We start from the raw sequence: 17,886 nt of genomic DNA, 5'->3' as shown, positions 1-17,886 counted from the left end.
ACACTGAGTATGCGCACAGTCATGTTTCCATTAAACACTGGGCAATGCACACACTCCTGTTTACAGCAACACTGGTAATGCGCACAGTCATGTTTCAATTAAACACTGGGCAATGCACACGCTCCTGTTTACATCAACACTGGTAATGCGCACAGACATGTTTCCATTAAACACTGGGCAATGCACACACTCCTGTTTACAGCAACACTGGTAATGCGCACAGTCATGTTTCCATTAAACACTGGGCAATGCACACACTACTGTTTACATCAACGTTGGGCAATGCACACACTCCTGTTTACATCAAATCTGGACAAGCTCACACTCCTGTTTACATCAACACTGGGAATGAGCACAGTCATGTTTCCATTAAACACTGGGCAATGCACACACTCCTGTTTACTTCAACACTGGGCCGTGCACTCATTCCTGTTTACATCAACACTAGGTAATGCAAACACCCCAGTTAACACTAACAACGGGTAATGCACACACTCCTGTTTAAATCAACACTGGGCAATGCACACACTCCTGTTTACATGAACATTGGGCAATGCACACACTGCTGTTTACATCAAATCTGGACAAGCTCACACTCCTGTTTACATCAACGTTGGGCAATGCACACACTCCTGTTTACATCAAATCTGGACAAAGCTCACACTCCAGTTTACATCAACACTGGGTAATTCTCACAACACTGCTTACATCAACACTGGGAATGAGCACAGTCATGTTTCCATTAAACACTGGGCAATGCACACACTCCTGTTTACATCAAAACTGGGCCGTGCACTCATTCCTGTTTACATCAACACTGGGTAATGCAAACACCCCAGTTAACACTAACAACGGGTAATGCACTCACTCCTGTTTAAATCAACATTGGGCAATGCACACACTCCTGTTTACATCAACACTGGTAATGCGCACAGTCATGTTTCCATTAAACACTGGGCAATGCACACACTCCTGTTTACATCAACACTGGTAATGCGCACAGTCATGTTTCCATTAAACACTGGGCAATGCACATACTCCTGTTTACAGCAACACTGGTAATGCGCACAGTCATGTTTCCATTAAACACTGGGCAATGCACACACTACTGTTATCATCAACGTTGGGCAATGCACACACTCCTGTTTTCATCAAATCTGGACAAGCTCACACTCCTGTTTACATTAACACTGGGCAATGCACTCACTCCTGTTTACATCAACACTGGTAATGCACACGCTCCTTTTAACATCAAAACTGGGCAATGCAAACACCCCATTTTATACTAACAACGGGTAATGCACAAACTCCTGTTTCAATCAACACTGGGCAATGCACACACTCCTGTTTACATTAACACTGGGAATGCGCACAGTCATGTTTCCATTAAACACTGGGCAATGCACACACTCCTGTTTACAGCAACACCGGTAATGCGCACAGTCATGTTTCAATTAAACACTGGGCAATGCACACTCTCCTGTTTACATCAACACTGAGTATGCGCACAGTCATGTTTCCATTAAACATTGGGCAATGCACATACTCCTGTTTACAGCAACACTGGTAATGCGCACAGTCATGTTTCAATTAAACACTGGGCAATGCACACGCTCCTGTTTACATCAACACTGGTAATGCGCACAGACATGTTTCCATTAAACACTGGGCAATGCACACACTCCTGTTTACAGCAACACTGGTAATGCGCACAGTCATGTTTCCATTAAACACTGGGCAATGCACACACTACTGTTTACATCAACACTGGGAATGAGCACAGTCATGTTTCCATTAAACACTGGGCAATGCACACACTCCTGTTTACTTCAACACTGGGCCGTGCACTCATTCCTGTTTACATCAACAGTAGGTAATGCAAACACCCCAGTTAACACTAACAACGGGTAATGCACACACTCCTGTTTAAATCAACATTAGTCAATGCACACACTCCTGTTTACATCAACACTGGGAATGTGAACAGTCATGTTTCCATTAAATGCTGGGCAATACACACACTCCTGTTGACATCAAAACTGGGCAATGCACTCACTCCTGCTTACATCGACAGTGGGCAATGCACTCACTCCTGTTTAAATCAACACTGGGTAATGCACACACTACTGTTTAAATCAACACTGGGCAATGCACACATTCCTGTTTACATCAACACTGGGCAATGCAAAAACCCCAGTTAACACTAACAACGGGTAATGCACACACTCCTGTTTAAATCAACACTGGGCAATGCACTCACTCCTGTTTAATTCAACACTGGGTAATGCACACACTACTGTTTATATCAACACTGGGCAATGCCAACACCCCATTTTATACTAACAACGGGTAATGCACACACTCCTGTTTACATCAACACTGGTGATGCGCACAGTCATGTTTCCATTAAACACTGGGCAATGCACACTCTCCTGTTTACAGCAACACTGGTAATGCGCACAGTCATGTTTCCATTGGACACTGGGCAATGCACACACTCCTGTTTACATCAACACTGGTAATGCGCACAGTCATGTTTCCATTAAACACTGGGCAATACACACACTCCTGTTTACAGCAACACTGGTAATGCGCACAGTCATGTTTCCATTAAGCACTGGGCAATGCACACACTACTGTTTGCATGAACATTGGGCAATGCACACACTGCTGTTTAAATCAAATCTGGACAAGCTCACACTCCTGTTTACATCAACGTTGGGCAATGCACACACTCCTGTTTACATCAAATCTGGACAAAGCTCACACTCCAGTTTACATCAACACTGGGTAATTCTCACAACACTGCTTACATCAACACTGGGAATGAGCACAGTCATGTTTCCATTAAACACTGGGCAATGCACACACTCCTGTTTACATCAAAACTGGGCCGTGCACTCATTCCTGTTTACATCAACACTGGGTAATGCAAACACCCCAGTTAACACTAACAACGGGTAATGCACTCACTCCTGTTTAAATCAACATTGGGCAATGCACACACTCCTGTTTACATCAACACTGGAAATGCGAACAGTCATGCTTCCATTAAACGCTGGGCAATGCACACACTCCTGTTTACAGCAACATTGGTAATGCGCACAGTCATGTTTCCATTAAACACTGGGCAATGCGCACGCTCCTCTTTACATCAAAACTGGGCAATGCACTCACTCCTGTTTATATCAACACTGGGCAATGCAAACACCCCATTTTATACTAACAACGGGTAATGCACAAACTCCTGTTTACATCAACACAGGGAATGCGCAAAGTCATGTTTCCATTAAACACTGGGCAATGCACACACCCCTGTTTACATTAACACTGGGCAATGCACTCACTCCTGATTACATTAACACTGGTAATGCACACGCTCCTGTTTACATCAAAACTGGGCAATGCACACACTCCTGTTTATATCAACACTGGGCAATGCAAACACCCCATTTTATACTAACAACGGGTAATGCACAAACTCCTGTTTCAATCAATACTGGGCAATGCACACACTCCTGTTTACATTAACACTGGGCAATGCACACACTCCCGTTTACATCAACACTGGTAATGCGCACAGTCATGTTTCCATTAAACACTGGGCAATGCACACACTCCTGTTTACAGCAACACTGGTAATGCGCACAGTCATGTTTCAATTAAACACTGGGCAATGCACACGCTCCTGTTTACATCAACACTGGTAATGCGCACAGACATGTTTCCATTAAACACTGGGCAATGCACACACTCCTGTTTACATCAACACTGGTAATGCGCACAGTCATGTTTCCATTAAACACTGGGCAATGCACACACTCCTGTTTACAGCAACACTGGTAATGCGCACAGTCATGTTTCCATTAAACACTGGGCAATGCACACACTACTGTTTACATCAACGTTGGGCAATGCACACACTCCTGTTTACATCAAATCTGGACAAGCTCACACTCCTGTTTACATCAACACTGGGAATGAGCACAGTCATGTTTCCATTAAACACTGGGCAATGCACACACTCCTGTTTACTTCAACACTGGGCCGTGCACTCATTCCTGTTTACATCAACACTAGGTAATGCAAACACCCCAGTTAACACTAACAACGGGTAATGCACACACTCCTGTTTAAATCAACACTGGGCAATGCACACACTCCTGTTTACATCAACACTGGTAATGCGCACAGTCATGTTTCAATTAAACACTGGGCAATGCACACACTCCTGTTTACAGCAACACTGGTAATGCGCACAGTCATGTTTCAATTAAACACTGGGCAATGCACACACTCCTGTTTACAGCAACACTGGTAATGCGCACAGTCATGTTTCCATTAAACACTGGGCAATACACACGCTCCTGTTTACATCAACACTGGTAATGCGCACAGTCATGTTTCCATTAAACACTGGGCAATGCACACACTCCTGTTTACATCAACACTGGTAATGCGCACAGTCATGTTTCCATTAAACACTGGGCAATGCACATACTCCTGTTTACAGCAACACTGGTAATGCGCACAGTCATGTTTCCATTAAACACTGGGCAATGCACACACTACTGTTATCATCAACGTTGGGCAATGCACACACTCCTGTTTTCATCAAATCTGGACAAGCTCACACTCCTGTTTACATTAACACTGGGCAATGCACTCACTCCTGTTTACATCAACACTGGTAATGCACACGCTCCTTTTAACATCAAAACTGGGCAATGCAAACACCCCATTTTATACTAACAACGGGTAATGCACAAACTCCTGTTTCAATCAACACTGGGCAATGCACACACTCCTGTTTACATTAACACTGGGAATGCGCACAGTCATGTTTCCATTAAACACTGGGCAATGCACACACTCCTGTTTACAGCAACACCGGTAATGCGCACAGTCATGTTTCAATTAAACACTGGGCAATGCACACTCTCCTGTTTACATCAACACTGAGTATGCGCACAGTCATGTTTCCATTAAACACTGGGCAATGCACACACTCCTGTTTACAGCAACACTGGTAATGCGCACAGTCATGTTTCAATTAAACACTGGGCAATGCACACGCTCCTGTTTACATCAACACTGGTAATGCGCACAGACATGTTTCCATTAAACACTGGGCAATGCACACACTCCTGTTTACAGCAACACTGGTAATGCGCACAGTCATGTTTCCATTAAACACTGGGCAATGCACACACTACTGTTTACATCAACGTTGGGCAATGCACACACTCCTGTTTACATCAAATCTGGACAAGCTCACACTCCTGTTTACATCAACACTGGGAATGAGCACAGTCATGTTTCCATTAAACACTGGGCAATGCACACACTCCTGTTTACTTCAACACTGGGCCGTGCACTCATTCCTGTTTACATCAACACTAGGTAATGCAAACACCCCAGTTAACACTAACAACGGGTAATGCACACACTCCTGTTTAAATCAACACTGGGCAATGCACACACTCCTGTTTACATGAACATTGGGCAATGCACACACTGCTGTTTACATCAAATCTGGACAAGCTCACACTCCTGTTTACATCAACGTTGGGCAATGCACACACTCCTGTTTACATCAAATCTGGACAAAGCTCACACTCCAGTTTACATCAACACTGGGTAATTCTCACAACACTGCTTACATCAACACTGGGAATGAGCACAGTCATGTTTCCATTAAACACTGGGCAATGCACACACTCCTGTTTACATCAAAACTGGGCCGTGCACTCATTCCTGTTTACATCAACACTGGGTAATGCAAACACCCCAGTTAACACTAACAACGGGTAATGCACTCACTCCTGTTTAAATCAACATTGGGCAATGCACACACTCCTGTTTACATCAACACTGGTAATGCGCACAGTCATGTTTCCATTAAACACTGGGCAATGCACACACTCCTGTTTACATCAACACTGGTAATGCGCACAGTCATGTTTCCATTAAACACTGGGCAATGCACATACTCCTGTTTACAGCAACACTGGTAATGCGCACAGTCATGTTTCCATTAAACACTGGGCAATGCACACACTACTGTTATCATCAACGTTGGGCAATGCACACACTCCTGTTTTCATCAAATCTGGACAAGCTCACACTCCTGTTTACATTAACACTGGGCAATGCACTCACTCCTGTTTACATCAACACTGGTAATGCACACGCTCCTTTTAACATCAAAACTGGGCAATGCAAACACCCCATTTTATACTAACAACGGGTAATGCACAAACTCCTGTTTCAATCAACACTGGGCAATGCACACACTCCTGTTTACATTAACACTGGGAATGCGCACAGTCATGTTTCCATTAAACACTGGGCAATGCACACACTCCTGTTTACAGCAACACCGGTAATGCGCACAGTCATGTTTCAATTAAACACTGGGCAATGCACACTCTCCTGTTTACATCAACACTGAGTATGCGCACAGTCATGTTTCCATTAAACATTGGGCAATGCACACACTCCTGTTTACAGCAACACTGGTAATGCGCACAGTCATGTTTCAATTAAACACTGGGCAATGCACACGCTCCTGTTTACATCAACACTGGTAATGCGCACAGACATGTTTCCATTAAACACTGGGCAATGCACACACTCCTGTTTACAGCAACACTGGTAATGCGCACAGTCATGTTTCCATTAAACACTGGGCAATGCACACACTACTGTTTACATCAACGTTGGGCAATGCACACACTCCTGTTTACATCAAATCTGGACAAGCTCACACTCCTGTTTACATCAACACTGGGAATGAGCACAGTCATGTTTCCATTAAACACTGGGCAATGCACACACTCCTGTTTACTTCAACACTGGGCCGTGCACTCATTCCTGTTTACATCAACACTAGGTAATGCAAACACCCCAGTTAACACTAACAACGGGTAATGCACACACTCCTGTTTAAATCAACACTGGGCAATGCACACACTCCTGTTTACATGAACATTGGGCAATGCACACACTGCTGTTTACATCAAATCTGGACAAGCTCACACTCCTGTTTACATCAACGTTGGGCAATGCACACACTCCTGTTTACATCAAATCTGGACAAAGCTCACACTCCAGTTTACATCAACACTGGGTAATTCTCACAACACTGCTTACATCAACACTGGGAATGAGCACAGTCATGTTTCCATTAAACACTGGGCAATGCACACACTCCTGTTTACATCAAAACTGGGCCGTGCACTCATTCCTGTTTACATCAACACTGGGTAATGCAAACACCCCAGTTAACACTAACAACGGGTAATGCACTCACTCCTGTTTAAATCAACATTGGGCAATGCACACACTCCTGTTTACATCAACACTGGAAATGCGAACAGTCATGCTTCCATTAAACGCTGGGCAATACACACACTCCTGTTTACAGCAACATTGGTAATGCGCACAGTCATGTTTCCATTAAACACTGGGCAATGCGCACGCTCCTCTTTACATCAAAACTGGGCAATGCACTCACTCCTGTTTATATCAACACTGGGCAATGCAAACACCCCATTTTATACTAACAACGGGTAATGCACAAACTCCTGTTTACATCAACACAGGGAATGCGCAAAGTCATGTTTCCATTAAACACTGGGCAATGCACACACCCCTGTTTACATTAACACTGGGCAATGCACTCACTCCTGATTACATTAACACTGGTAATGCACACGCTCCTGTTTACATCAAAACTGGGCAATGCACACACTCCTGTTTATATCAACACTGGGCAATGCAAACACCCCATTTTATACTAACAACGGGTAATGCACAAACTCCTGTTTCAATCAATACTGGGCAATGCACACACTCCTGTTTACATTAACACTGGGCAATGCACACACTCCCGTTTACATCAACACTGGTAATGCGCACAGTCATGTTTCCATTAAACACTGGGCAATGCACACACTCCTGTTTACAGCAACACTGGTAATGCGCACAGTCATGTTTCAATTAAACACTGGGCAATGCACACGCTCCTGTTTACATCAACACTGGTAATGCGCACAGACATGTTTCCATTAAACACTGGGCAATGCACACACTCCTGTTTACATCAACACTGGTAATGCGCACAGTCATGTTTCCATTAAACACTGGGCAATGCACACACTCCTGTTTACAGCAACACTGGTAATGCGCACAGTCATGTTTCCATTAAACACTGGGCAATGCACACACTACTGTTTACATCAACGTTGGGCAATGCACACACTCCTGTTTACATCAAATCTGGACAAGCTCACACTCCTGTTTATATCAACACTGGGAATGAGCACAGTCATGTTTCCATTAAACACTGGGCAATGCACACACTCCTGTTTACTTCAACACTGGGCCGTGCACTCATTCCTGTTTACATCAACACTAGGTAATGCAAACACCCCAGTTAACACTAACAACGGGTAATGCACACACTCCTGTTTAAATCAACACTGGGCAATGCACACACTCCTGTTTACATCAACACTGGTAATGCGCACAGTCATGTTTCAATTAAACACTGGGCAATGCACACACTCCTGTTTACAGCAACACTGGTAATGCGCACAGTCATGTTTCCATTAAACACTGGGCAATACACACGCTCCTGTTTACATCAACACTGGTAATGCGCACAGTCATGTTTCCATTAAACACTGGGCAATGCACACACTCCTGTTTACATCAACACTGGTAATGCGCACAGTCATGTTTCCATTAAACACTGGGCAATGCACATACTCCTGTTTACAGCAACACTGGTAATGCGCACAGTCATGTTTCCATTAAACACTGGGCAATGCACACACTACTGTTTTCATCAACGTTGGGCAATGCACACACTCCTGTTTTCATCAAATCTGGACAAGCTCACACTCCTGTTTACATTAACACTGGGCAATGCACTCACTCCTGTTTACATCAACACTGGTAATGCACACGCTCCTTTTAACATCAAAACTGGGCAATGCAAACACCCCATTTTATACTAACAACGGGTAATGCACAAACTCCTGTTTCAATCAACACTGGGCAATGCACACACTCCTGTTTACATTAACACTGGGAATGCGCACAGTCATGTTTCCATTAAACACTGGGCAATGCACACACTCCTGTTTACAGCAACACCGGTAATGCGCACAGTCATGTTTCAATTAAACACTGGGCAATGCACACTCTCCTGTTTACATCAACACTGAGTATGCGCACAGTCATGTTTCCATTAAACACTGGGCAATGCACACACTCCTGTTTACAGCAACACTGGTAATGCGCACAGTCATGTTTCAATTAAACACTGGGCAATGCACACGCTCCTGTTTACATCAACACTGGTAATGCGCACAGACATGTTTCCATTAAACACTGGGCAATGCACACACTCCTGTTTACAGCAACACTGGCAATGCGCACAGTCATGTTTCCATTAAACACTGGGCAATGCACACACTACTGTTTACATCAACGTTGGGCAATGCACACACTCCTGTTTACATCAAATCTGGACAAGCTCACACTCCTGTTTACATCAACACTGGGAATGAGCACAGTCATGTTTCCATTAAACACTGGGCAATGCACACACTCCTGTTTACTTCAACACTGGGCCGTGCACTCATTCCTGTTTACATCAACACTAGGTAATGCAAACACCCCAGTTAACACTAACAACGGGTAATGCACACACTCCTGTTTAAATCAACACTGGGCAATGCACACACTCCTGTTTACATGAACATTGGGCAATGCACACACTGCTGTTTACATCAAATCTGGACAAGCTCACACTCCTGTTTACATCAACGTTGGGCAATGCACACACTCCTGTTTACATCAAATCTGGACACAGCTCACACTCCAGTTTACATCAACACTGGGTAATTCTCACAACACTGCTTACATCAACACTGGGAATGAGCACAGTCATGTTTCCATTAAACACTGGGCAATGCACACACTCCTGTTTACATCAAAACTGGGCCGTGCACTCATTCCTGTTTACATCAACACTGGGTAATGCAAACACCCCAGTTAACACTAACAACGGGTAATGCACTCACTCCTGTTTAAATCAACATTGGGCAATGCACACACTCCTGTTTACATCAACACTGGAAATGCGAACAGTCATGCTTCCATTAAACGCTGGGCAATGCACACACTCCTGTTTACAGCAACATTGGTAATGCGCACAGTCATGTTTCCATTAAACACTGGGCAATGCGCACGCTCCTCTTTACATCAAAACTGGGCAATGCACTCACTCCTGTTTATATCAACACTGGGCAATGCAAACACCCCATTTTATACTAACAACGGGTAATGCACAAACTCCTGTTTACATCAACACAGGGAATGCGCAAAGTCATGTTTCCATTAAACACTGGGCAATGCACACACCCCTGTTTACATTAACACTGGGCAATGCACTCACTCCTGATTACATTAACACTGGTAATGCACACGCTCCTGTTTACATCAAAACTGGGCAATGCACACACTCCTGTTTATATCAACACTGGGCAATGCAAACACCCCATTTTATACTAACAACGGGTAATGCACAAACTCCTGTTTCAATCAATACTGGGCAATGCACACACTCCTGTTTACATTAACACTGGGCAATGCACACACTCCCGTTTACATCAACACTGGTAATGCGCACAGTCATGTTTCCATTAAACACTGGGCAATGCACACACTCCTGTTTACAGCAACACTGGTAATGCGCACAGTCATGTTTCAATTAAACACTGGGCAATGCACTCACTCCTGATTACATTAACACTGGTAATGCACACGCTCCTGTTTACATCAAAACTGGGCAATGCACACACTCCTGTTTATATCAACACTGGGCAATGCAAACACCCCATTTTATACTAACAACGGGTAATGCACAAACTCCTGTTTCAATCAATACTGGGCAATGCACACACTCCTGTTTACATTAACACTGGGCAATGCACACACTCCCGTTTACATCAACACTGGTAATGCGCACAGTCATGTTTCCATTAAACACTGGGCAATGCACACACTCCTGTTTACAGCAACACTGGTAATGCGCACAGTCATGTTTCAATTAAACACTGGGCAATGCACACGCTCCTGTTTACATCAACACTGGTAATGCGCACAGACATGTTTCCATTAAACACTGGGCAATGCACACACTCCTGTTTACATCAACACTGGTAATGCGCACAGTCATGTTTCCATTAAACACTGGGCAATGCACACACTCCTGTTTACAGCAACACTGGTAATGCGCACAGTCATGTTTCCATTAAACACTGGGCAATGCACACACTACTGTTTACATCAACGTTGGGCAATGCACACACTCCTGTTTACATCAAATCTGGACAAGCTCACACTCCTGTTTACATCAACACTGGGAATGAGCACAGTCATGTTTCCATTAAACACTGGGCAATGCACACACTCCTGTTTACTTCAACACTGGGCCGTGCACTCATTCCTGTTTACATCAACACTAGGTAATGCAAACACCCCAGTTAACACTAACAACGGGTAATGCACACACTCCTGTTTAAATCAACACTGGGCAATGCACACACTCCTGTTTACATCAACACTGGTAATGCGCACAGTCATGTTTCAATTAAACACTGGGCAATGCACACACTCCTGTTTACAGCAACACTGGTAATGCGCACAGTCATGTTTCAATTAAACACTGGGCAATGCACACACTCCTGTTTACAGCAACACTGGTAATGCGCACAGTCATGTTTCCATTAAACACTGGGCAATACACACGCTCCTGTTTACATCAACACTGGTAATGCGCACAGTCATGTTTCCATTAAACACTGGGCAATGCACACACTCCTGTTTACATCAACACTGGTAATGCGCACAGTCATGTTTCCATTAAACACTGGGCAATGCACATACTCCTGTTTACAGCAACACTGGTAATGCGCACAGTCATGTTTCCATTAAACACTGGGCAATGCACACACTACTGTTTTCATCAACGTTGGGCAATGCACACACTCCTGTTTTCATCAAATCTGGACAAGCTCACACTCCTGTTTACATTAACACTGGGCAATGCACTCACTCCTGTTTACATCAACACTGGTAATGCACACGCTCCTTTTAACATCAAAACTGGGCAATGCAAACACCCCATTTTATACTAACAACGGGTAATGCACAAACTCCTGTTTCAATCAACACTGGGCAATGCACACACTCCTGTTTACATTAACACTGGGAATGCGCACAGTCATGTTTCCATTAAACACTGGGCAATGCACACACTCCTGTTTACAGCAACACCGGTAATGCGCACAGTCATGTTTCAATTAAACACTGGGCAATGCACACTCTCCTGTTTACATCAACACTGAGTATGCGCACAGTCATGTTTCCATTAAACACTGGGCAATGCACACACTCCTGTTTACAGCAACACTGGTAATGCGCACAGTCATGTTTCAATTAAACACTGGGCAATGCACACGCTCCTGTTTACATCAACATTGGTAATGCGCACAGACATGTTTCCATTAAACACTGGGCAATGCACACACTCCTGTTTACAGCAACACTGGTAATGCGCACAGTCATGTTTCCATTAAACACTGGGCAATGCACACACTACTGTTTACATCAACGTTGGGCAATGCACACACTCCTGTTTACATCAAATCTGGACAAGCTCACACTCCTGTTTACATCAACACTGGGAATGAGCACAGTCATGTTTCCATTAAACACTGGGCAATGCACACACTCCTGTTTACTTCAACACTGGGCCGTGCACTCATTCCTGTTTACATCAACACTAGGTAATGCAAATACCCCAGTTAACACTAACAACGGGTAATGCACACACTCCTGTTTAAATCAACACTGGGCAATGCACACACTCCTGTTTACATGAACATTGGGCAATGCACACACTGCTGTTTACATCAAATCTGGACAAGCTCACACTCCTGTTTACATCAACGTTGGGCAATGCACACACTCCTGTTTACATCAAATCTGGACAAAGCTCACACTCCAGTTTACATCAACACTGGGTAATTCTCACAACACTGCTTACATCAACACTGGGAATGAGCACAGTCATGTTTCCATTAAACACTGGGCAATGCACACACTCCTGTTTACATCAAAACTGGGCCGTGCACTCATTCCTGTTTACATCAACACTGGGTAATGCAAACACCCCAGTTAACACTAACAACGGGTAATGCACTCACTCCTGTTTAAATCAACATTGGGCAATGCACACACTCCTGTTTACATCAACACTGGAAATGCGAACAGTCATGCTTCCATTAAACGCTGGGCAATGAAAACACTCCTGTTTACAGCAACATTGGTAATGCGCACAGTCATGTTTCCATTAAACACTGGGCAATGCGCACGCTCCTCTTTACATCAAAACTGGGCAATGCACTCACTCCTGTTTATATCAACACTGGGCAATGCAAACACCCCATTTTATACTAACAACGGGTAATGCACAAACTCCTGTTTACATCAACACAGGGAATGCGCAAAGTCATGTTTCCATTAAACACTGGGCAATGCACACACCCCTGTTTACATTAACACTGGGCAATGCACTCACTCCTGATTACATTAACACTGGTAATGCACACGCTCCTGTTTACATCAAAACTGGGCAATGCACACACTCCTGTTTATATCAACACTGGGCAATGCAAACACCCCATTTTATACTAACAACGGGTAATGCACAAACTCCTGTTTCAATCAATACTGGGCAATGCACACACTCCTGTTTACATTAACACTGGGCAATGCACACACTCCCGTTTACATCAACACTGGTAATGCGCACAGTCATGTTTCCATTAAACACTGGGCAATGCACACGCTCCTGTTTACCTCAACACTGGTAATGCGCACAGACATGTTTCCATTAAACACTGGGCAATGCACACACTCCTGTTTACATCAACACTGGTAATGCGCACAGTCATGTTTCCATTAAACACTGGGCAATGCACACACTCCTGTTTACAGCAACACTGGTAATGCGCACAGTCATGTTTCCATTAAACACTGGGCAATGCACACACTACTGTTTACATCAACGTTGGGCAATGCACACACTCCTGTTTACATCAAATCTGGACAAGCTCACACTCCTGTTTACATCAACACTGGGAATGAGCACAGTCATGTTTCCATTAAACACTGGGCAATGCACACACTCCTGTTTACTTCAACACTGGGCCGTGCACTCATTCCTGTTTACATCAACACTAGGTAATGCAAACACCCCAGTTAACACTAACAACGGGTAATGCACAGACTCCTGTTTAAATCAACACTGGGCAATGCACACACTCCTGTTTACATCAACACTGGTAATGCGCACAGTCATGTTTCAATTAAACACTGGGCAATGCACACACTCCTGTTTACAGCAACACTGGTAATGCGCACAGTCATGTTTCAATTAAACACTGGGCAATGCACACACTCCTGTTTACAGCAACACTGGTAATGCGCACAGTCATGTTTCCATTAAACACTGGGCAATACACACGCTCCTGTTTACATCAACACTGGTAATGCGCACAGTCATGTTTCCATTAAACACTGGGCAATGCACACACTCCTGTTTACATCAACACTGGTAATGCGCACAGTCATGTTTCCATTAAACACTGGGCAATGCACATACTCCTGTTTACAGCAACACTGGTAATGCGCAGAGTCATGTTTCCATTAAACACTGGGCAATGCACACACTACTGTTATCATCAACGTTGGGCAATGCACACACTCCTGTTTTCATCAAATCTGGACAAGCTCACACTCCTGTTTACATTAACACTGGGTAATGCACACGCTCCTGTTTACATCAACACAGGGAATGCGCAAAGTCATGTTTCCATTAAACACTGTGCAATGCACACACCCCTGTTTACATTAACACTGGGCAATGCACTCACTCCTGATTACATTAACACTGGTAATGCACACACTCCTGTTTTCATCAAATCTGGACAAGCTCACACTCCTGTTTACATTAACACTGGGCAATGCACTCACTCCTGTTTACATCAACACTGGTAATGCACACGCTCCTTTTAACATCAAAACTGGGCAATGCAAACACCCCATTTTATACTAACAACGGGTAATGCACAAACTCCTGTTTCAATCAACACTGGGCAATGCACACACTCCTGTTTACATTAACACTGGGAATGCGCACAGTCATGTTTCCATTAAACACTGGGCAATGCACACACTCCTGTTTACAGCAACACCGGTAATGCGCACAGTCATGTTTCAATTAAACACTGGGCAATGCACACTCTCCTGTTTACATCAACACTGAGTATGCGCACAGTCATGTTTCCATTAAACACTGGGCAATGCACACACTCCTGTTTACAGCAACACTGGTAATGCGCACAGTCATGTTTCAATTAAACACTGGGCAATGCACACGCTCCTGTTTACATCAACATTGGTAATGCGCACAGACATGTTTCCATTAAACACTGGGCAATGCACACACTCCTGTTTACAGCAACACTGGTAATGCGCACAGTCATGTTTCCATTAAACACTGGGCAATGCACACACTACTGTTTACATCAACGTTGGGCAATGCACACACTCCTGTTTACATCAAATCTGGACAAGCTCACACTCCTGTTTACATCAACACTGGGAATGAGCACAGTCATGTTTCCATTAAACACTGGGCAATGCACACACTCCTGTTTACTTCAACACTGGGCCGTGCACTCATTCCTGTTTACATCAACACTAGGTAATGCAAATACCCCAGTTAACACTAACAACGGGTAATGCACACACTCCTGTTTAAATCATCACTGGGCAATGCACACACTCCTGTTTACATGAACATTGGGCAATGCACACACTGCTGTTTACATCAAATCTGGACAAGCTCACACTCCTGTTTACATCAACGTTGGGCAATGCACACACTCCTGTTTACATCAAATCTGGACAAAGCTCACACTCCAGTTTACATCAACACTGGGTAATTCTCACAACACTGCTTACATCAACACTGGGAATGAGCACAGTCATGTTTCCATTAAACACTGGGCAATGCACACACTCCTGTTTACATCAAAACTGGGCCGTGCACTCATTCCTGTTTACATCAACACTGGGTAATGCAAACACCCCAGTTAACACTAACAACGGGTAATGCACTCACTCCTGTTTAAATCAACATTGGGCAATGCACACACTCCTGTTTACATCAACACTGGAAATGCGAACAGTCATGCTTCCATTAAACGCTGGGCAATGAAAACACTCCTGTTTACAGCAACATTGGTAATGCGCACAGTCATGTTTCCATTAAACACTGGGCAATGCGCACGCTCCTCTTTACATCAAAACTGGGCAATGCACTCACTCCTGTTTATATCAACACTGGGCAATGCAAACACCCCATTTTATACTAACAACGGGTAATGCACAAACTCCTGTTTACATCAACACAGGGAATGCGCAAAGTCATGTTTCCATTAAACACTGGGCAATGCACACACCCCTGTTTACATTAACACTGGGCAATGCACTCACTCCTGATTACATTAACACTGGTAATGCACACGCTCCTGTTTACATCAAAACTGGGCAATGCACACACTCCTGTTTATATCAACACTGGGCAATGCAAACACCCCATTTTATACTAACAACGGGTAATGCACAAACTCCTGTTTCAATCAATACTGGGCAATGCACACACTCCTGTTTACATTAACACTGGGCAATGCACACACTCCCGTTTACATCAACACTGGTAATGCGCACAGTCATGTTTCCATTAAACACTGGGCAATGCACACGCTCCTGTTTACCTCAACACTGGTAATGCGCACAGACATGTTTCCATTAAACACTGGGCAATGCACACACTCCTGTTTACATCAACACTGGTAATGCGCACAGTCATGTTTCCATTAAACACTGGGCAATGCACACACTCCTGTTTACAGCAACACTGGTAATGCGCACAGTCATGTTTCCATTAAACACTGGGCAATGCACACACTACTGTTTACATCAACGTTGGGCAATGCACACACTCCTGTTTACATCAAATCTGGACAAGCTCACACTCCTGTTTACATCAACACTGGGAATGAGCACAGTCATGTTTCCATTAAACACTGGGCAATGCACACACTCCTGTTTACTTCAACACTGGGCCGTGCACTCATTCCTGTTTACATCAACACTAGGTAATGCAAACACCCCAGTTAACACTAACAACGGGTAATGCACAGACTCCTGTTTAAATCAACACTGGGCAATGCACACACTCCTGTTTACATCAACACTGGTAATGCGCACAGTCATGTTTCAATTAAACACTGGGCAATGCACACACTCCTGTTTACAGCAACACTGGTAATGCGCACAGTCATGTTTCAATTAAACACTGGGCAATGCACACACTCCTGTTTACAGCAACACTGGTAATGCGCACAGTCATGTTTCCATTAAACACTGGGCAATACACACGCTCCTGTTTACATCAACACTGGTAATGCGCACAGTCATGTTTCCATTAAACACTGGGCAATGCACACACTCCTGTTTACATCAACACTGGTAATGCGCACAGTCATGTTTCCATTAAACACTGGGCAATGCACATACTCCTGTTTACAGCAACACTGGTAATGCGCAGAGTCATGTTTCCATTAAACACTGGGCAATGCACACACTACTGTTTTCATCAACGTTGGGCAATGCACACACTCCTGTTTTCATCAAATCTGGACAAGCTCACACTCCTGTTTACATTAACACTGG

This window comes from Hemitrygon akajei, chromosome 3, assembly GCF_048418815.1.
Source record: "Hemitrygon akajei chromosome 3, sHemAka1.3, whole genome shotgun sequence".
Classification (NCBI taxonomy): domain Eukaryota; kingdom Metazoa; phylum Chordata; class Chondrichthyes; order Myliobatiformes; family Dasyatidae; genus Hemitrygon; species Hemitrygon akajei.
Note: the sequence above shows the minus strand (reverse complement) of the source record.